Genomic DNA, 23,469 nt, shown 5'->3' on the forward strand with positions numbered 1-23,469 from the left:
TTATTCAAATCTTTTATATCACCTAATAAACTTTTATAACATTGTTTATAGAGGTCATGTTTCTTGGTCATGTCCCCTGTTAAACCTATTCTGTGGCATTTTAATTTCCTGTAGCTAAACTCTTTCTACTGTTTACGGTTGAGATTTTTCCTCACTTCAGTTCAGTTACTCAGTCGTGTCTGACTCTTTGTGACCCAATGAATTGCAGCATGCCAGGCCTCCCTGTCCATCACCAACTCCCAGAGTTTACTCAAACTCATGATATTTCTCCTGGCAATCTTGATTCCAGCTTGTGCTTCTTCCAGCCCAGCGTTTCTCATGATGTATTCTGCATATAAGTTAAATAAGCAGGGTGACAATATACAGCCTTGATGTACTGGTTTTCCTATTTGGAACCAGTCTGTTGTTCCATGTCCAGTTCTAACTGTTGCTTCCTGACCTACATACAGGTTTCTCAAGAGGCTTAAACCATAGGTTTGACTATATAGACATTTGTTGACAAAATAATGTCAATGCTTTTTAATATGCTGTCTAGGTTGGTCATAACTTTCCTTCCAAGGAGTAAGTGTCTTTTAATTTCCTGGCTGCAGTCACCATCTGCAGTGATTCTGGAGTCCAATAAATAAAGTTAGCCATTGTTTCCACTGTTTCTCTATCTATTTGCCATGAAGTGATGGGACCGGAGGCCATTATCTTAGTTTTCCAAATGTTGAACTTTAAGCCAACTTTTTCACTATCCTCTTTCACTTTCATCAAGAGTCTTTTTAGTTCTTATTCACTTTCTGCCATTAGGGTGGTGTCATCTGCATCAGTTCAGTTCAGTTCAGTCCCTCAGTCATGTCTGACTCTTTGCAACCCCATGAAGTGCAGCACGTCAGACCTTCTGTCCATCAAAAACTCCCGTAGTTCACTGAAACTCATGCCCCTCGAGTTGGTGATGCCATCCAGCCATCTCATCCTCTGTCATCCCCTTCTCCTCCTGCCCCCAATCCCTCCCAGCATCAGGGTCTTTTCCAATAAGTCAACTCTTCGCATGAGGTGGCCAAAGTATTGGAGTTTCAGCTTCAGCATCAGTCCCTCCAATGAATACCCAGGACTGATCTCCTTTAGGATGGACTGGTTGGGTCTCCTTGCCAGCCAAGGGACTCTCAAGAGTCTTCTCCAACACCACAGTTGAAAAGCATTAATTTTTGAGTGCCCAGGTTTCTTCACAGTCCAACTCTCACATTCATATGTGACCAGTGGAAAAACCATAGCCTTAACCAGATGGACCTTTGTTGGCAAAGTAATGTCTCTGCTTTTTAATATGCCATCTAGGTTGGTCATAACTTTCCTTCCAAGGAGTAAGTGTCTTTCAATTTCATGGCTGCAGTCACCATCTGCAGTGATTTTGGAGCCCAAAAAACTAAAGTCTGACACTGTTTCCGCTGTCTCCCCATCTATTTCCCATGAAGTGATGGGACCAGATGCCATTATCTTAGTTTTCTGAATGTTGAGCTTTAAGCCAACTTTTTCACTCTCCTCTTTAACTTTCATCAAGAGGCTCTTTAGTTCTTCTTCACTTTCTGCCATAAGGGTGGTGTCATCTGCATATCTGAGGTTACTGATGTTTCTCCTGGCAACCTTGATTCCAGCTTGTGCTTCTTCCAGCCCAACGTTTCTCATGATGTACTCTGCATATAAGTTAAATAAGCAGGGTGACAATATACAGCCTTGACATATTCCTTTTCCTGTTTGGAACCAATCTGTTGTTCCATGTCTGGTTCTAACTGTTGCTTCCTGACCTGCATACAGATTTCTCAAGAGGCAGGTCAGGTGATCTGGTATTCCCATCTCTTTCAGAATTTTCCACAGTTTATTGTGATCCACACAGTCGAAGGCTTTGGCGTAGTCAATAATGCAGAAATAGATGCCTTTTCTGGAACTCTCTTGTTTTTTAAATGATCTATCAGATATTGGCAATTTGAGCTCTGGTTCCGTTGCCTTTTCTAAAACCAGCTTGAACATCTGAAAGTTTTCAGTTCATGTATTGTTGAAGCCTGGCTTTGAGAAGTTTGAGCACTACTTTACCAGCGCGTGAGATGAGTGCAATTGTGTGGTAGTTTGAGCATTCTTTGCCTTGCCTTTCTTTCGAATTGGAATGAAAACTGACCTTTTCCAGTCCTGTGGCCACTGCTGAGTTTTCCAAATTTGCTGGCATATTGAGTACAGGACTTTCACAGCATCATCTTTCAGGATTTGAAATAGCTCAACTGGAATTCCTTCACCTCTGCTGGCTTTGTCCGTCGTGTTCCTTACTAAGGCTTATTTGACTTCACATTCCAGGATGTCTGGTTCTAGGTGAGTGATCACATCATTGTGATTATCTGGGTTATGAAGATCTTTTTTGTATAGTTCTTCTGTGTATTCTTGCCACCTCTTCTTCTTTTTATTTTTTTTCACCTTTTCTTAATATCTTCTGCTTGTATCAGGTCCTTACCATTTTTGTCCATTATTGAGCCCATCTTTGCATAAAATGTTCCCTTGATGTCTCTAATATTCTTGAGGTGATCTCTAGTCATTCCCGTTCTGTAGTTTCCTTTACTTCTTGGCATTGAACACTGAGGAAGGCTCTCTCATCTCTCATGCTATTCTTTGGAACTCTGCACTCAAATAGGAATAGCTTTCCTTTTCTCCTTTGCTTTACACTTTTCTTTTCACAGCAATTTGTAAGGCCTCCTCAGACAGCCATATTGCTTTTTTGCATTTCTTTTTCTTGAGGATGGTCCTGACCCCTGTTTCCTATACAATGTCACAAACCTCTGTCCATAGTTCATCAGGCACTCTGTCTATCAGATCTAGTCCCTTAAATCAATTTCTCACTTCCACTGTATAATCGCAAGGGATTTGATTTAGGTCATACCTGAATAGGTCTAGTGGTTTTACGTACTTTCTTCAATTTAAATCTGAATTTGGCAATAAGGAGTTCATAATCTGAGCCACAGTCAGCTCCTGGTCTTGTTTTTGATTACTGTATGGAGCTTCTCCATCTTTGGCTGCAAAGAATACAATTAATCTGATTTCAGAGTTGACCACCTGGTGATGTCCATGTGTAGAGTCTTCTCTTGTGTTGTTGGAAGAGGGTGTTTGCTATGATGAGTGCATTCTCTTGGCAAAACTCTATGAGACTTTGCCCTGCTTCATTTTGTACTCCAGGGCCAAATTTTCTTGTTACTTCAGGTGTTTCTTGACTTCCTACTTTTGCATTCCAGTCCCCTATAATGAAAAGGATATCTTTTTTGGGTGTTAGTTCTAAAAGGTCTTGTAGGTCTTCATAGAACCTTTAAATTTCAGCTTCTTCAGCATTACTGGTCAGGGCATAGACTTGGATTACCATGATATTGAATGGCTTGCCATTCAACAACAAACATAGTTCATTTTGTCATTTTTGAGACTGCATCCAAGTACTGTATTTTGGACTCTTTTGTTGACTAGGATAACTACTCCATCTTCTAAGGGATTCTTGTCCACAGTAGTAGGTACAATAGTCATCTGAGTCAAAATCACGCATTCCAGTCCATTTTAGTTCACTGATTTCTAAAGTGTCGAATTTCACTCTTGCCATCTCCTGTTTGACCACTTCCAATTGGCTTGATTCATGGACCTAACATTCCAGGTTCCTATGCAATGTTGCTCTTTACAGCATCGGACCTTGCTTCCCTCCCGTCACATCCACAACTGAGTGTTGTTTTGCTTTGCTTCTGTCTCTGCATTCTTTCTGGAGTTATTTCTCCACTGATCTCCAGTAGCCTATTGGGCACCTAATGAACTGGAAATCCATCTTTCAGTGTCATATCTATTTGCCTTTTCATACTGTTCATGGGGTTCTCAAGGCAAGAATACTGAAGTGGTTTGCCATTCCTTTTTCCAGTGGACCATATCCTGTCAGAACCCTTCACCATGACCTGTCCATCTTGGGTGGCCCTACACAGTGTGACTCATATCTTCATTGAGTTAGAAAAGGCTGTGGTCCATGTAATCAGATTGGTTAGTTTTCCGTGATTGTGGTTTCAGTCTGTCTGCCATCTGATGCCCTCACAAAGTGCCTACCATCTTACTAGGGTTTCTCTATCCTTGGACACAGGGTGTCTCCTCTTGGTCACTCGCAGCTCCAGCGCTGCCCAGCCACCACTCACCGCTCTCATAACTGGCATCACCTTTAACCAATCTTCTGATCTGCAGCCCCCTCCCACACACTGACTAACTTAATCTTAAGATCTCTATTTGTTAAGTCCAGTACTCTCAATGAAAGCCAAAACAGATCTAAAGAGCAGCAGAATCTTTTGAGGAGACTGTAAAAGAAAGATGGTATCAACTATAGCTTTTAAAAAATCCTATTTTAAAATTTTATGGTTTTGACACTCTGATCAGCATGATTTGAACTGGGTACTCTTCCCGGGAATGCTTTTCTTCCCCTTCTCAATTCGTAAACCCCCTACCCTTGATGATCCAGTGGATGTTGGCAATTTGATTTCTGGTTCCTCTGGCTTTAGAAAACCATGACCTTCCAGATGTTCAAGTTGGTTTTAGAAAAGGCAGAGGAACTAGAGATCAAATTGCCAACATCCACTGGATCATCAAAAAAGCAAGAGAGTTCCAGTAAAACATATATTTCTGCTTTATTGACTATGCCAAAGCCTTTGATTGTGTGGATCACAATAAACTGTGAAAAATTCTGAAAAAGATGGGAATACCAGACCACCTGACTGGTCTCTTGAGAAACCTGTATGCAGGTCAGGAAGCAACAGTTAGAACTGGACATGGAACAACAGATTGGTTCCAAACAGAAAAAGGAGTATGTCAAGGCTGTATATTGTCACTCTGCCTATTTAACTTATATGCAGAGTACATCATGAGACACAGTGGACTGGATGAAGCAAAAGCTGGAATCAAGATTGCCAGGAGAAATATCAATAACCTCAGATATGCAGATGACACCACCTTTATGGCAGAAAGTGAAGAAGAACTAAGGAGCCTCTTGATGAAAGTGAAAGAGGATAGTGAAAAACTTGGCTAAAAGCTCAACGTTAAGAAAACTAAGATAATGGCATCCGGCACATCACTTCATGGCAAATAGATGGAGAAACAGTGGAAACAGTGTCAGACTTTATTTATTGGGCTCCAAAATCACTGCAGATGGTGACTGCAGCCATGCAATTAAAAGATGCTTACTCCTTGGAAGGAAAGTTATGACCAACCTAGACAGCACATTAAAAAGCAGAGATATTACTTTGTCAACAAAGTCCATCTAGTCAAGCCTATGGTTTATCCAGTAGCCATGTATGGATGTGAGAGTTGGACTATAAAGAAAGCTGAGCACAGAAGAATTGATGTTTTTGAACTGATGTTTCTGGAGAAGACTCTTGAGAGTCCCTTGGAATACAAGGAGATCCAACCAGTCCATCCTAAAGTAGATCAGTCCTGGGTTTTCATTGCAAGAACTGATATTGAAGCTGAAACTCCAATTCTTGGGCCACCTGATGCAAAGAGCTGACTCATTTGACAAGACCCTTATGCTGAGAAAGATTGAGAGCAGGAGGAGGACGACAGAGGATGAGATGGTTGGGTGGCATCACCAACTCAGTTTGTGTAAACTCTGGGAGTTGGTGATGTACAGGGTGGTCTGACATGCTGCAGTTCATGGGGTCACAAAGAGTCGGACTGAGCAACTGAACTGAACTGACTTTTCAATGGAATTAATGGAGTGTATACATGTTCAGTCCTATCTGAGACCCCTTAGAGTGTAGCCCACCAGGGTCCTCTGTCCATGGAATTTTTCAGGCAAGAAAACTCAGTGGGTTATTTTCTCCTCCAGGGGATCTTCCTGACCCGAGGATCTAAACTGTGTCTTCTGTGTCAACTGCATTGGCAAGTGGATTCTTTATCACAGCACCACCTGCAAGGCCTCCTTATCCTTCAAGCCACACTTTAAATATCCTCTATTCTAGGTTTTCTTTATTAACCATTCCCAAGACCTCTCACTCAGCATCCTTTAATTTTCTTTGCTGAAACAAGTAGAATTTATCCATAGTATCTTTTATTTTGTACATTTCTGTGTGTGATTTCTTTCTTCAGATGGGCAAAATACTATTAGTAGATTATTCTATAAATGAATAGCTGAGTGAATAAATAATGTGTAAATTACCTACACATTATAAATTGATATCAGACAAAAGTACAAATGTGTATTTAGGCAATGAATGTAACAAATAGCAAAGAAAAAGACTTGATATGGTGGAGAGTACAGATGATCTCTATAAAATATCCATTGAAGAAAATACTCGTTATATGATTTTAATAGTAACTATTACCTGGTGGCTCAGATGGTAAAGAATTCACCTGCAGTGTGGGAGACCTGGTTTCAATCCCTGAGTTGGCAAGATTCCCTGGAGAAGGGAACAGCTACTCATTCCAGTATTCTTGGACAGGCTTCAACCAATGGGGTCACAAAGAATCAGAATGGCTAAGCTACCTTCACTTTCATTACAGTGTATGATCCCTACAATATCTGTCTTCTAAATATTTTGCATATATTTATTCACTTAATCTTCATATCAAGCAAAGGGCTGCTAGCTTTTTTTTTTTTTATTGCACCCACTTAACAGAGTTGAGACTGAATGAAGAGGGATTGATAATTTGCCAATGGGCCCAGAGTGTCTATGCAGAAAAACATGATTAGAATCCATATTTAATTTTATAGTTTATGTTTTTAGACACAAATCTCTAATAAAATGCTTTAGTACATCTTACAGTAAATAAAAATTGGTGGTATTTTCCTATCTTTATGGTAATGGCTGTTATTTATAAGCCTATAAAATATTAGTTATTTGATTAACTCTTCAAATCTAACTTGAAAGATGCCATTAGTAATTTGATAGGAATTGTATTAAATCTATAGATTACCTTGGGTGTATGGTCACTAACAATATTGATTATTCCAACCCAAGAACACAGTATACTTTCCATCTGACTGTGTCATCTTCAGTGTCTTTCATCAACATCTTATAATTTACAGAGTACAGGTCTTTTACCTCTTTAGTTATGTTTATTTCTAGATATTTTATTCTTTTTGATATGATGCTAAATGGGATTATTTCCTTAATTTCTCTTTCTGGTTTTTCATTGTTAGTGTTTAAGAATATGACAGAATTCTATGTATTAGTTTTGTATCCTGCCTCTACTGAATTTCATTGATGAGCTCAGGTAGCTTTCTGGTAGCATCTTTAGGATTTTCTATGTTTAGCAACATGTCATCTGCAACAGAACTTCCCGTGTGTTGCTAGTGGTAAAGAATCCACCTGCCAATTAATGCAGGATGCATAGGAGATGTAGTTCAACCCCTGGGTTGGGAAGATCCGCTGAAGGAGGGCATGGCAACTACTCCAGTACTCTTGTCTGGAGAACTCCATGGTTAGAGGAGGCTGGCAGGCCTCAGTCCATAGGGTCACAAAGAATTGGACATGCCTACAATGACTTAGCACACACACAAACAGTGACAGATTTATTGCTTCTTTTCCAAGCTGACTTTTTTTATTTCTATTTCTTTGTAATAGTGGGCATCCTTGTCTTATTCTAGATCTTAGAGTAAATTCAAATATCATATGGTATCACTTATATGTTGAATTTTTAAAAAATGATGGGATGAACTTACTGATAAAACAGAGATAGACCCACAGACAAAGAAAAAGAAAAAAAAAAAGAGTATCGTTACCAAAGGGGAAGAGGAGAAGAGATAAATTAGTTTGGAATTAACAGATACTAGTATATACAAAATACATAACCAACAAGGACCTACTGTATAGTACAGGGAAGTATGCTCTGTATCTTATAATAATCAATATGGGAAAAATTTTGAAAAACAATAGGTATATTTATATATATGCATAACTGCATAAATTTATTGTACATCTGAAACTAACACAAGGTTGTATATCAACTGCACTTCAAGAAAAAAACTTTAAAAATACTATAATACTTAAATGAACAACTTTATCCCTTTTCCAGATTCAAAAAAATTACATTTATTCCAGTTGTTTGCTTTATCAAACTCTTTCCTTCTGAACAATTTGATAGTAAAGAATATAATGTTTATTTATCCATAAATGTTTCACTAAGCATTTCGCTTTTCAGAAAAAATGATATCCTCTTTTGTGACTAGAGTAAACTTATCAAAATCAGAATTTATTATTGAAATACTTTTTAAATACTCACCGCTCCCTTCAAATTTAATATATATTCCCCAAATAGTTGTTTTTGAGGAATCAGTTTAAGGGAATGCTGTGTTATATATTATTGTTTCCTTTTAGTTTCTAAATTTTGGGGGATGGGCAAATAGGCTGGAATTTGGCCTGCAGAAGTCATTGCTCTCTGGCCTCCGTGGAGGATGCATTCCACCTGCTGCTGCCCTGGCCACACCCTTTATGTTTGACAAATAATTTACATTTCAGGAAAAAAATATAACATTGTACAAGGACTTTGTGTATGAATTCATATGTTGTTGTTTTTGTCTTAGTCACTCAGTCATGCCCAGCTGTTTTGCAACCTCATGGTCTATAAATCATCAGTTTCCTCTGTCCATGGGATTTTCCAGGCAAGAATACTGGGGTGGGTTGCCACTCCCTTCTTCAGGGAACCTTCCCTATCCAGAGATCAAACCCACAGCTCCTTCATTGGCAGGCAGGTTCTTTACTACTGAGCCACCAGGGAAACCCCATTTTTTTCGTATAAGTACTAACAATTTCTTTTAAATTATTTCATAATTACTGTTATATCCCTTGTTATATTCTTTCATTTTGAAATCATCTAGTCAATTCTACTGAGTGAGCAAAACTAACATAATATTAAAATTAATATTATTGCGGACAACAAATACTTTATTTTTGATGAGAATTTTAGTTTCTGATATTTAAGTCCTACTGACTACAATAAATGACATTTTAAAAGCTGTTTTTAATAAAACTCTTTCTAAATGATGCTGTGTTTTATTTCAAATTAACATATATAGACAAATTCTTATAATGATGGTTGATAAGGAACCAACCTGACAGCCATGTATATCGTAGATGATCTGAAAAAAACATATTTAGATGCATAAGCAAATATGACACCACTATAATAAAAAAAACACTTAAAATTAGATAATATAGATCAATTATATTTTGTATATAACTTTACAATATCAATATATATTAATTTATATATCATGATCTATCATATTATCATTGCATCATGGGGGCTTTAGTGAATCCATTTTCAGTACAATATTGGTGTTTCTTTTTCTCATATAGCCTTTATATTCAACATTTGTCTAAGCCATAATGCCTTTTGGTTGAATGAAAATTTAACTTGGATGATAAAAAACCTAGAGTTATTTCATGTATACAATTAATTGGGAGGCTAAGACATAGGCAAGATAGTTAAAAATGTAAAGTAGTTCAATTATGCATATTTGGACTTATAAACTTTCTTCAATATCAAAGGTAAGTAAAAATTTACTACAAAAGAAATGTAAGTTAGTGAACATCACAAAAAATCATTATATGAAATAATTTACAATTTATTAATTATTTCAGTACATAAGAAGTATTAAGAAAGTATAATTGGTGATTATTTTAATAATTATGTTTCTTAATCTTAAATTCATGTCTGTTCAATTATGAGAACTAAAATATGAAATGTTCCTTAAACCTATCCAAGGTTATTACAAAGCTTGTTACTTGAAATATTTGTAAAGAAAAATAGAAAAAAATAGGTTCTGCATGCGTAAGAAGCTATGCATAATTATGTATAAAAGCTGGAATAAATGATTACTGAGATATTTTTGTATGGCATTTTTGAAGCTTCAAGTTTCTCTATAATTTCTGCAGGTTTCAAAGCACTTAAAAATGGTTTTTATAACATTGATAAAAGCACTCTAATTTAGAATCTCCTTAGTTGGCCTTTAAGGCAATATTTAACTTACCATGTTTGGTAATATCAGAAAATAAAAATGTTTTAAAACTGTATAACATAAAAACTTAAGTTGAATGAGATCCTACCGTGAGTTCCAACATAGTCTTTGAAGTGATCTAAGTCTGCATAGGTTTGACAAAAAGTCAACTGCAAAACTTTTTACTCACATACCTTAAAACCATAAGATATTTAGTATAGTTCACTATGATATGAATATATCAAACACCTTAATCCTTTAAAATTGTGAAAATGTTTTATCAAAAAAACAAAGGCAGCTCCACATACCCTGTCAAAGATGCTTAAATTCATTCTGTAACCCAACTCTTTTCTATAAGTGTATGAGCAACATAAATAATGGGATCATATGTCATTTAGCAAGTGACATTAGATGATTTTGACCTTATACTTTAAAAAAAGTCTTTTCCAATTTATCCACACAAAAAGCATATATACATTATAATAAAAACCATTAGAAGTGTATTGCTTATATAAGAATAGTCCTCTTTTTTCTTCAGTTTCAGTAAGAGAGGAAATTATGAGGTTGTTTAAACAGGGAGATTATTAAAAAGATGGCAACCAGAGAAGAAAAAATTTTCATAATTATCAACCTGAAAAAACTATACCATGTAAGAGGCACCAATCTGTGTTTTATAAAATTCCAAATTTGGTACAATTATATACAACTATGTATTTTGTTATCTAATACATAGATATAATTATGTATCTAACTTTAATAGTAAATAGTTTAAAAGAAATTACTTAGAAATGTATGGCTCCACATACAAATATTGGTTCTGTAGCTTACAATCTGGGTTCTATTTGGAAAATGAATTTTTCTAAGCCTTAATTTTTGGTTCAGTGAAAACATAATAGATGCCTTCAAAGATTGTAAGAAGGATCAAATGAGAAATGTTTAAATGTGATAGAGTTGGAAATTAAGATATAGTAAAGTAGACAATGCCTAGGACATGGTAGTGTTCAATAAATTAGAGATATAATTATGAATTTGCCCTTTATATTCTTTTTAATTGAAAATTTAGAAGCCTCCTGAAACATTTTGCTCTATAAATATCTAGGTAAACATTACTAGAATAAGAAGGCTATTCTCTTGTAGATAAATAAATATAACCCCAAATAACTGGCAAAATACAAAACTGGTATTCTCCTGAACTTTAAGGTCTGTACTCTTTACCCTTACTTGAAAACACATTTGGATGCAAGCCAATGCTGTGCTTAGGGTACCGTCGATCTGCAGGTTCCTCTACTACTATGTATTCCATTTATTACATTTAAAAATAAGAACAAGATAAAGACCATTACAGTATACTAACACATATATATGAAATTTAGAAAGATGGTAACGATAACCCTATATGCAAAACAGAAAAAGAGACTCAGATGTATAGAACAGACTTGTGGACTCTGGGAGAAGGCGAGGGTGGGATGTTTCAAGAGAACAGCATCGAAACATGTATATTATCTAGGGTGAAACAGATCACCAGCCCAGGTTGGGTGCATGAGACAAGTGCTCAGGGCCTGGTGCACTGGGAAGACCCAGAGGGATCGGGTGGAGAGGGAGGTGGGAGGGGGGACCGGGGTGGGGAATACATGTAAATCCATGGTTAATTCATTTCATGTATGACAAAAACCACTGCAATGATGTAAAGTAATTAGCCTCCAACTAATAAAATAAATGGAAAAAAAAAAGAAAAAAAATAAATAAAAATAAGAACAAGAAACTTTGGAATTTTGAAAAAAAACTGATTTATCAATAATTCTATTTCCCCTTCAATTTGTTAGTACCCAAAACTGACTAGCAAAAGCTTTAATAGCATAAAGAAAAAAGAGAAGATACTTTAAAAGATAGTACTCTTACAAATTGCCTGGAAATTTGTAAAGACAAAAGATATCCACAACATCGGATTTTTTTTCTAAACAAATAAAATCAACCAGACTATGCATTTTATCATAGCCTTTCCATCTTCAACTTTTATGATATTTTATTTAGATTAAAAAGTTAAAAAATTAAGCTAAAAGTTAAATTTGCTCAATCTGCTTTTGAATACACCTTCTCAATGTTCGTGACATTATGTCATTAAACCAATATTCTCAAGGGAAAGCAATCTTAATGCTTAACTATTATTTTAAGTTGCAGATGGGAAGCAACATTTTTCAATTTGGGGAAGTCAGCTGAGTCAGAATTCAATAAGAAAATACATGTTTATTACAAACAGGCATTTTTATATGCTAGTAGAAATATATTTCTAGTTACAGGCCCTGAGGACAATATGAATTTTGCAGTGAGTATCGCTTCAGTGTAAGATTACAACTTGGCTTATGATTTAGTTTGTTTGAATGCAGTGCTTGTTAAGCATGGAGCCATTACTCTCCTAAAAGGCTTTTGTGAAAACGGAAATACTCTCTGGATGTTGTACTTATAGGTTCACGGAATAAAATTTTGTAGATTGGGTCAGGAACGGTAATTCTTTTATAATAAAAGGGGCATAAGAACTGTCTCAACCAAAATGCCAAAACTCAGAAAAATGCTAATATCCAGTACACTTTTAATTTAGAAATGCTGTGTCAAGCAAATGACAGAAGCTAGAATAAAATATGAATCATTTCCATGGAGCTACGATATGTGAGCAACTGCCATATCATGAAGAGGTAACAGGGAAGGAATTCAAGTTCATGGAGACAATGTGATGTGGAACTGCCTGGAAATTGAAATGAAAGTTGAAGACATATGACCTGTTTTAAAGTATAATTTTTTTTTTTCTGTTATAAGTTAAATGACTCTGTAGACTATAATACTTCACACTTAGTAATTGTAGCCTCTTAGTAATTCTACATTTATTAATGGTTGTGGTTGGAACATAAATTTTAAAATCTATAAGGATATATGAAATAATATAGTATACATTTAGAAGGTTCTATGAAAAAGACTTCTGGAACATTTTTACAATAGGATGGTCACTTGAAAACTTTCTATTTAAGATATGAAGTTTCCCTTGGGTTAATAGAATTAGACTAACTATAGAGATTGCTTGAAAAGAAAGTAGCCCCCTTGTTTTATTGTACCTAAATCAAGAGAATATTTATTAGCCTTAGTAACTACATTGGAGAATAAAAAAAGCAGGCATTCAAAGGCTTTTTTTTTTTTTTTGGTTGATTACTTTGGATTTTTTTTCTCCATACCTTCCTTATCTGCCCCCTGATGGCACAGAGAGTAAAGAATGTGTCTGCAATGCAGGAGACCCAAGTTTGATCCCTGGTCTGGAAGATCCCCTGAAAAAGGAAATGGCATCCCACTCCAGTATTTTTGCCTGAAATCCCATGGACAGAGGAGCCTGGTGGGCTACAGCCCACGGGGTCGCAAAGAGTCGGACACGACTAGTGACTAACACACGGCACAGTAACTCATGAATTGGTCATCCAATCTCCCAGAAAATAACCTGATAAAGATCTTAGACCAAATCTCTTTGGGAAAACGATTTTCCAAACTTGAAGGTTTTATTTCTTTTTTTCAGTAACAGTTATAAACTTTAGTAAAAGTGGATACTCATTTTCCAGTATCTTTCAGCCACCAAATCTCTTCACTACTGCATTGTGGTTGCTTTTCTAAACACTGGATAGCACATCAAGGCTGACTTTGTTTGCTAATGACTTTATATCTTTGAAAGTATCAGAAAAGGATAACATCCTCTATCAGCTTGGATATTGAAGAAAAACCTATTTTGTATCCTTTGGATTTGTTTATATTACAGTCAAGCCTAGGGAACATTCAACTTGCTAGGGAAGAGCAGAAATAAAAAATTATATGTAACATATCTTTCCTTTAACATACATAGCAACTATTCACTTCTAAGGCCCTACAGAAGGTTGTATTTATCAGTGATAAAATTTATGAGGGGTAGTAAGTAATCTCCTTTTGAAAAAGAAGACAAAGAAATGAAATATTAACCATTACTGTTTTGATACTGAGGGAAAAATATATTTCTTAAAATCCAAAAAGTTCATTAGGGTTTCTCTATAACACTTTAAAGAAATAACAAATGAACATTTTGGCCAACCCAGTAACTGATTTTCTGGGAAAAACCTATTTCTAAGAAAAGAGCATTGACAGCCTTGACATAAATTTCAGGATTGAAATAATTTGTATTTTTTTTAAATTTTATTCTTAACTACAGAAACTTCTATTTGGAATATGACACAACAATCATTTTAATTAATAAAGTTAATGACTTCTCAGGTGTAAAGCCACTCTGTGTCTCTCTGATGTAGTAATGGTCACAAGTAGAGTTTAGTAGGTTAAGGAAAAACACATAATTCATTCTGCCACATTTTCCTCACTCTATTAAGAGAGCATGTAGAAAACAAACAGTTGTTCTAACACTGCTTACCTTTGCCTGGCACAAAATACAAAGCAGAATGCTCTTTAGGCTAAAATTAGACTGGAGATCTGGAACTAAGGAATAAAATGAGATAAACAAAAGTCCTCTTAGACTTTTGTCTAAGTCCTAGACATTTTTGAAGGTGAATTTTAATTAACGATGAAATATTCTTTTTTTCTCTTTAACATAATCTTTGTATTTAAAAGACAAAAGAAATCTCATAAACATAATGTTGAATATAAGGAACCAGGCATGAAAGAGCATATACTCCATCATTTCATTTTTGTAAAGTGTAGAGATAAATACACTAAACTGTGATCCTTGAATTTAAAATGGTTTCTACTTCTGGATAATACACTAATAGGATAGATCTCAAACGAAATTTCTGGGGTACAAATTCTGGATTATATTCTCAGTGTAGTTGGTGGTTATATTTGTGTGTTCACTTTGTGAAGACTGATTCAGTGCCAGACTTGTGGTTTTGTATTCATACCTATTTGCTTTAGTTCATAACAAGTTTAAGACATTTATATTTGTAGAGAGAAGATAGAAAATAATGACATTAAGTTTCTCATAACTCTCCTTTTCCACATTTTTTTTTAACCTGACAGTCTGAATACACATATTTGAAATAGTACTTCAAATGCTGCAGTTACGATCAGATTGAAAGCATTTTTTGGAGGTTGTACCAGTTTAGATGGCATACAGCATGTAGATCTGGTTGTGTTTGGCGTTCTAAACAGCATGAAGAAGATTTAGACAAATCAAGGAATAAAGAACAGCTTTAGAGTTCAGACAAGAGTAATAGTGGGATCATTTATATTGTGAGAGACATAACGACAACCGCAGTGATGGTAAGGAATGACCTAAACTTGTACATAAAATTATAATGGATGAAAAATAAAAACACAGATTTGATAGGTGGAAGTCTAAGAGACACCCTTAAAGATTCCTGTCTCCTGGTATACATGCTGCATATAACTACATCTCTTTGAGTTTGGGTGGCCCTGTTAATTTATAGGTATGTACACTCCCTTAGTTAAGTTACATTATTTGACAAAGGCAATGGGGTAGACACTTCCATAATTGGATAATGATATATAAAGTTATTATAGCAGAGTTAGAAGGAGTTATATTGCTGGGCTTGAATATGTAAGCTATGATGTTGGAGGACCTATGGGGAGGGGGCATGTGGCAAATAGCAAGTGGTCCTTTGCCAATATCTCACAAGAAAATAGAGACTTCAATACCAGATTTTTTTTTTTTTTTTTACAGAATTCTATTAATATTTAGTGAGTTTGGAAGAAGATCTCAAATCTGAGATGAAATTATCACCTCAGCCAACATTTTGATATCAGACTGATGAGACACTTAGCAGAGGACACAGCTAATTCATTCTCATACATGACCTACAGACACTGAGATAATTGTGGTGGCTGTTTTATGCCAATGTGTAGAGTTATTATTCACCCAAATAATATAAATACAATAAATAGGAGTATTGATATGAGTGTGCACATGTACACATTCTCAAGTAAATAATTATTACAATTAGATGTGCTATGAAAGATGCAATCCTGTAAAATATTTTATTTATTAGTTTGCTTAGTACTGCATTTGACAGTTTCATTTTGCTTTTGTACCCTAACTTTACCATAGTGACTTAACAAAAACTGCCTGGTTAAGACACATTAACAAATCCAGCTGTCTATAATGACCACTAACTTATGAGGCAGAAAACTATGAAAACTTTATGCAATAAACAGGATTCATATCGGGGTGTTATAGTCTTCTCCATATAAAATATCTCTTGGTTAGCTTGAATATCAACTAAATGAAATACATGAACTGCTACTGAGAATGACACAAAGTTAGAGGATATCAAACAGAACAGAGCAACAGATACCCTGAGGATGCAGAAGTCTTAAGGTAGAAAAGAGTGCTAGAGAATCAGTAAAGAGTAGAATAGGTAAAGGAAAAAATATGGATGTTAAATAGTAGAAGAACAAGGTCATGAATAGAGCAATCTACTGTATATGCTGTCGGGGCATCAGACTGCTTTCATATCCAAACATCTTCTGTAATATGCCAAATATTTTACAAATTCAAGTTTTCGAGAAATTTAGCTTGAAACTTATCAAACATTTCTCTGTGTAGTAATTCAATAAATCCTGTTTGACAATATAGTTTGTAATTTGGATCTTGTAGTTTAATAGAATAAAATGAACAAAAATTAAGACTATAGAAAAGACAACCTGTATGATCAAGCAATTAACATAAACAGAAACAAGTTACAAATTAACACATCAAATCTAATCTTTCTTGCATAAATGCAAATTTAAGCAGGCATGGCAGCATTTCTAGTTTCAAATTAGCAAAATTTAAAATAATATATATAGTGTTAAGTTTTAGGAAGTGTGTGGTTAGGTGGATACCTTCATAATTTTTGGATTGTAAATTACCTGAATAGTAATTTAGAAATTTACCATTCATACTAAACACAAAGAGCTGCACACTCAAAGTTCTCATAGACTGGTCGTGTAGGATGAGTAAGTATGATACATAAGGCAATAAAGAATAGTGAAAATTTCTCTTACAACATCTGACTAAAGGAATTTAAATTCAATTATACTATTTTGGGAATGATGTCAGTGACTATAATAGAGTAAGGACCATAAAAATTCTTGTCATCTGTAAAAGCAATTTAAGAACACTGGAAAGAAATTTGTCAGAATTATTTTTTTTCAGAACTCTAGAATTTAGAGTTACAACAATCTGAGCCTTACTTATTTAAAGGAAACTGCTCAATTTCATTTTCAGCAGAAAATTATGTTATTCAAAGAAGCAGGAAATGATATTCCATACTCAGAAAAAAAAAGAAGTAATAAAGAAAAACCCATGAAGCTCAAATATTGAAGTTACTAGACAAAGATTTGAATTGGTTATTTTAATTATATCCAAAGAACAGAATGAAACTATCTTAAGACCTAAAGGAATGGATGAGAATGATGGTTCAGCAAATAAAGAATTTCATAAAAAATAGAAACCATAAAAGTCAGAAAGAAATTCTTAAGTTGAAAGCTATAATAACTGAAATTTTAAAATTCATTAGAAAGCAGAATACCAGTTTTAACTAGATAGAAGAATTAATTAGCAAACTTGAAAAATGGTCAAGTGAGATTATCCAGTCTGAAGAAATAATTTTTTAAAATAAAAATAAAATCCTAGAGATCTGTGAAAATTGAGTCCACCAATAGGTACACAATGGGAGTTCCAAATGGACAAAATAGAAACAAACAAGCAACAAACAAACAAAACAAACAAAAACAGAAAAAAATAATTGGAAACAAATGGTTGACATTTCCAAAATCAGGTGAAAATATCAATCTACACATCTGTGAAGCTCAATGACCTACATTTTGGAAGAATTTAAAGAGATTCACACAAGGATACATCATAAAGTCTCAAAATATATGGCATGGAAAGAATCTGGAAAACAAAAAGAGAAAAGTTACTCATCACATTCAGGGTCTCCTTAATAAGACTTCTGATTTCAAAACTGCTTTCTCATGAGAAATTATGGAAACCAAAGACAGTGAGATGATATTTACAATGTTAAATCAAATAAGACTGTCAACTAAGAATTCTATATCCAAACTATATATATATATATATACATACATGTGTGTGTGTGTATGTGTGTGTGTGTATGTATTTATGTATGTATATATGTATGTAAATCAGAGAGAAATTAAGATGTAAAGAAGAACAAGAAATGGAAAAACTAGTCCCTATCAAAGCTTCTGTAGAGGGCATAAAATAGGGTAGTTGGTAGGCTGAAACAAGAGGACATTAGAAAGTACAGAAATACATGTTCATGGAAACACCATAGAGATATAATATATATGAACACAAAAATGCAAAGAAGAGGGAATGCAGCTATATTGGAATCATTTTTCTATACACTTGAAATTCAGTTAATAGTATGAATTATAATAATTCAAGTAATCACAAGGAAGAAAACACAAAATGTATTACAAAATAAATGATAGAATGAAACAAGTTGGCAGAACAGAAATATGCGAGCTCCCACTTCTTAGGAAGACACTAAAATCACAGCAAACAGCCAAATTACCATCAGCAACAGCAACAAAGGATGGAAAGTACCAAAAAGATATCTTGTATGCAAAGACAAAAAAGAATCATAACAAGATAGTAAGAGGGATGTGATCATGATCAAATCAAATCTGATATCTGCCAGATGGGTGGACCACAAACTGGAAGAGATATCACAGAAGGTCTTCCACGGGATTGAAAGTTCTGAGCCTGACGTCAGGCTCCTCAGCCTAGGGGGCCAGCAATGGGAAAATGAGTACCCAGTGAATCTGGCTTTGAAGGCCAACGGGGTTTGATCAGAGGAACTCCATAGGACTGGGGAACAAAGAAGGCAGTTGGAGGGCACACATAGCATCTCATGCACATCAAAACTCAAGGAAAAAAGCAGTGACCTCAGAAGACCCTAGGCCAGACCTACTTGCTAGTATTAGAAGGTTACCTAATAAGGCAGGGGTGGAGGTGGCTCACTGCAGGAACTTAGACATTAGAAATGGTAGTTCTAGGGGGTATTTCATTGGTATGAGTCCTCTGGAGGCCACCATTTTCTCATTGACACCTGGCCCCACCCAACAGCCTTTAGGCTCCAGTGCTGGGATGCTTCAGGCCAAACAACTGGGGTGGGAACACAGTTCTGCCTATCAAGAGACAGGCTGCTTAAGTCTTCCTGAACACACAGCTATCCACTAATATACCCCTGACACAGCCCTGCCCATCAGAGGAAAAATATCTTACTCTACCCACTAGTGATCCAAAACAAATCTCTCCAACCATGAAGCCTGCACAAGGGAACTAGCCCCATTCACCAAGCTGCAGACTGCAAAAGCAGGAACTACAAACCTGCAGCCTGCAGAAACTGCAATCACAGAAACTTAGAAAAAATGAGGCAGCAAAGGAATAGGTCCCAGAAGAAGAAATAAAATAAAACCCCAAAAGAACAAATAAGTGAAGTGGAAATAGTCAGTCTCCCTGGAAAAGGATTTAGAGTAATGATAGTAAAGATGATTCAAGATATTGGAAAAGAATGGAGGCACATATAAAGAAGATAAAAGAAAAGTTTAACAAACACCTAGACAAAAAGAACAAGCAGATGAATAACACAATAACTGAAATAAAAAAGACAGAATAGTGGAAATCACTGCTGCAGAAGAGAATAAAGAACAGTGAAAAGAAATTAAGACCGTCTCAGGGACCTCTGGGACAACATTAAATGCATCAACATTTACATTATAGGGGTCCTTGAAGGAGAAGTGAGAGAAAGGACCCAGAAAGAGAAGAGAGAAAATATTTTCATAAGTATTATCTGAAAGCTTCCCTAACATGGAAAAGGAAACAGTGACCCAAGTCAAGGAAGTGCAGAGAGTCCCAGGCAGGATAAACCCAAGGAGGAACATGTCAGGATATATAGTAATCATATTGAGAAAAATTAAAGACCAAAACAGAATGTTAAAAGAAACGAGGGAAAAGCAATAAGTAAAATACAGCAACTCCTCATAAGTTTATCAGCTGTTTTTTCAGCAGAAACTCTATCAGTCATGATAAGAGGAGAGTTCAAATGCAGGATATCGGGAATGCATTGGAAATTAAAAGACCAGCAGCTCAAAACAATCTTGTTTATATATTTATAGCTATATCAAAAACTCACAGCAACTGAAAACTGAAAATCTACACTATATACACAAACAAAAAAGAAACCCAAATATAACAGTAAAATTAGGCAGCAAATCACAAGAAAAAAAAAAAAAAAGAAGAAAGAAATAAAGATCTACAAAAACAAACCCAAAATAATTTTTTAGCAATAAGAATATACATATTGAAAATTATTGTAATTGTAAATGGAATGAATACTCCAACCAAAACACAGGCTGGTTGAATGAATACAAAAACAAGACCCATATATGCTCTACAGGAGACCAGCTTCAGACCTAGGTACACATACAGGCTGAAAGTGATGTGATGGTAAAAATATTCCATGTAAATGGAAATCAAAATGGAGTAGCAACATTCATATCAGATAAAACAGACTTTAAAATAAAGACTGGTACAAGAGACAAAGAAGGAGAGTACATAATGATCAAGGGATCAATCTAAGAAGAACACATAAATATTTATGCACCCAACATAAGAGCATCTCAATACTTAAGGCAAATGCTAACAACCACAAATGAAAAAACCAACAGTAACACAATAATAGTGGGGAACTCCACTTACACAAATGAACAGATCATCCAGACAGAAATAAGGAAAGGCAGGCTTTAAATGAAATAACAGACCAGAATTGGCAGAATACACTTTCTGACTGTAGAACTATGAGATCAGAAATCAACTAAAACAAATTACAATCATGTGAAGGCTAAACAACAGCCTTGTGCCCTAGAAAACAGTAGATGACTGAAGAAATCCAAGAGGAAATCTAAAATACCTAGAGACATGACAGTGATCCAGAACCTATGGGAAATAGCAAAAGCAGTTTTAAGAAGGAAGTTTTTTGCAATACAATCTTATCTCAAGAAATAAGAAAAATCTCAAAAGAACAATCTAAACTTACACCTAAAACAACTAGAGAAAGAAGAAACAAAACCCAAAGGTAGTAGAAGGGAAGAAATCATAAATATCAGAGCAGAAGTAAATAGAGATAAAGTAAACAATAGCAAATATCAAAGAAACTAAAAGCTGGCTATTTGGGAAGATAAACAAAATGGATAAACCTTTAGCCAGACTCCTTAAGAAAAAAAGAGAGAGCTCAAATTATGAATTTTCTTGATTTGAAATGAAAAAAAGAGAAACTACAATGAACACCACATAAATACAAACAATCTTCAGAAATCACTAAAAGCAAGGATATGCCAATAAAGTGAATAAAAGAAATGGAAATTCTTAGAAATGTACAATCCTCCAAGACTGAACCAAGAAGAAATAGAAAATATGAACAGACCAATCAGAAGTAATGAAATTGAAAGTATGACTAAAATTCTTCCAAAATACAAAAGTCCAGGACAAGATGAGTTTACAGGCAAATTCTATCAAATGTTTAGGGAAGCGGTAACACCTATCTTTTTCAAATTGTTCCAAAAATTTCATAGGAATACTCTATTGAGAGGAAGGAATATGCTCAAGCTCATTCTATGAGGTCACCATCATCCTGATACCAAAACCATGAAAAGATGCTCAGCATCACTAATTAGAAAAATGCAAATCAAAACTACAAGATATCAATTTATACCAATCAGAATAGCTACCATCATTAAATCTACAAATAACATATGCTGGAGATTGTGTGAAGAAAAGGGAAACTTCCTATATTGTTGGTGGCGATGTAAATTGGTACAATCATTATGAAAACAAGTATGAAGGTTCCTTAAAAAAATGAAAACGAGAGCTCACATATGACCCAACAATCCCACTCCTGGGCATATATATCTACAGAAAAATATGGTTCTACAGGATACATGCACCCCAATTTCATTGCAGTAGTATTTATAAAAGCCAGGTCATGGAAACAACCTAAATGTCCTTAATGTCTATATATATATATGATGAAATATGACTCAACCATAAGCAAGAATGGAATGCCATTTGCAGCCACCTGGATGGATCTTGATATTGTCATTCTGAATGAAGTAAGTCTGACACAGAAAGACAAATATCAATTTCCCATGATATCACTTACATGTGGAATCCAAAAAAAAGGTACAAATGAACTTAATAGCAAAGCAGATGTAGAGTCACAGATGTAGAAGACAAACACGGTTACCAGGGGAAAAGATGGGGATGGATAAATTGGGAGATTGTGATTGACATCTAGACACCGCCATATAAAAAATAGATTAACAAGAACCAACTGCATAGAAGAGGGAACTCTATTCAATACTCTGTAATGCCTTTATGGGAAAAGAATCTAAAGAAAGAGTGTATATATGTATATGTATAACTGATTCACTCTGTTGTACACCTGAAACTAACACAACATTGTAAATCAACTATACTCCAATAAAAATTTTAAAAAATACTCAATGTACTATACATATTAAAAAGAAAAATAACATGACCATCTAAATTGGTAAAGAGAAGGTATTTGACAAAATCAAGCACTCTTTGATGATTGAAAAAATAAAAAGCATGCTCATCAAATTAAGCATATGAGGCAACATCCTCAATCTGATAGAGGTCATCTATGAAACAACCCCACAGTTGACATAATTAATGATGAATGACTGAAAATGTTCCTTGTAAAATCAAGAATGAGACAAATATGTCTGTTGTCACTGATCATGTTCAATATCTTACTAAGATTCTTGCCAAGAAAATAAGAAGTAAAAGAAAATTGGGGCATATAGGTTAGAAAGGAAGTAAAATCATTTTTTCTTCCAGGTTATGTGGTATTATGTATTAAAATTCCTTAGAAATTCATTTACAGCACAAAACTTGCAAACCTACACACATATACAAGCTTAGAGCTAGTATATGAATTCTGTAGGATTGAAGGATACAAGAACAAAATATAAAAGTTAACTGTATTTCTACATAATAGCAATGAACAATCATAAAATGAAGTTAAGAAAATAATTTTACAATTGCATCAAAAACAAATTACTTATGAGAAATTTAACCACAAAATAGAAGAATTTTATGCTGAAAACTATAAAACAACATTGAAAAAAATTAAATATTTAAAAAAATGTAAAGATATCCCATGTTCACAGACTGGAAGAGCAACTATTGTTAAATGCTCCTAAACTGACCTATAGATTCATTGCAATCCCAGAATTTTAGAAACAAAAGCAAAAATAAACAAATGGGACCTAATGAAACTTAAAAGCTTTTGTACAACAAAGGAAACTATAAGCAAGGTGAAAAGACAGCCCTCAGATTGGGAGAAAATAATAGCAAATGAAGCAACAGACAAAGGATTAATTTCAAAAATATACAAGCAACTCCTCCAGCTCAACTCCAGAAAAATAAATGACCCAAT

This window comes from Odocoileus virginianus, chromosome 29 (assembly GCF_023699985.2).
Source record: "Odocoileus virginianus isolate 20LAN1187 ecotype Illinois chromosome 29, Ovbor_1.2, whole genome shotgun sequence".
In the NCBI taxonomy this organism is placed as follows: Eukaryota; Metazoa; Chordata; class Mammalia; order Artiodactyla; family Cervidae; genus Odocoileus; species Odocoileus virginianus.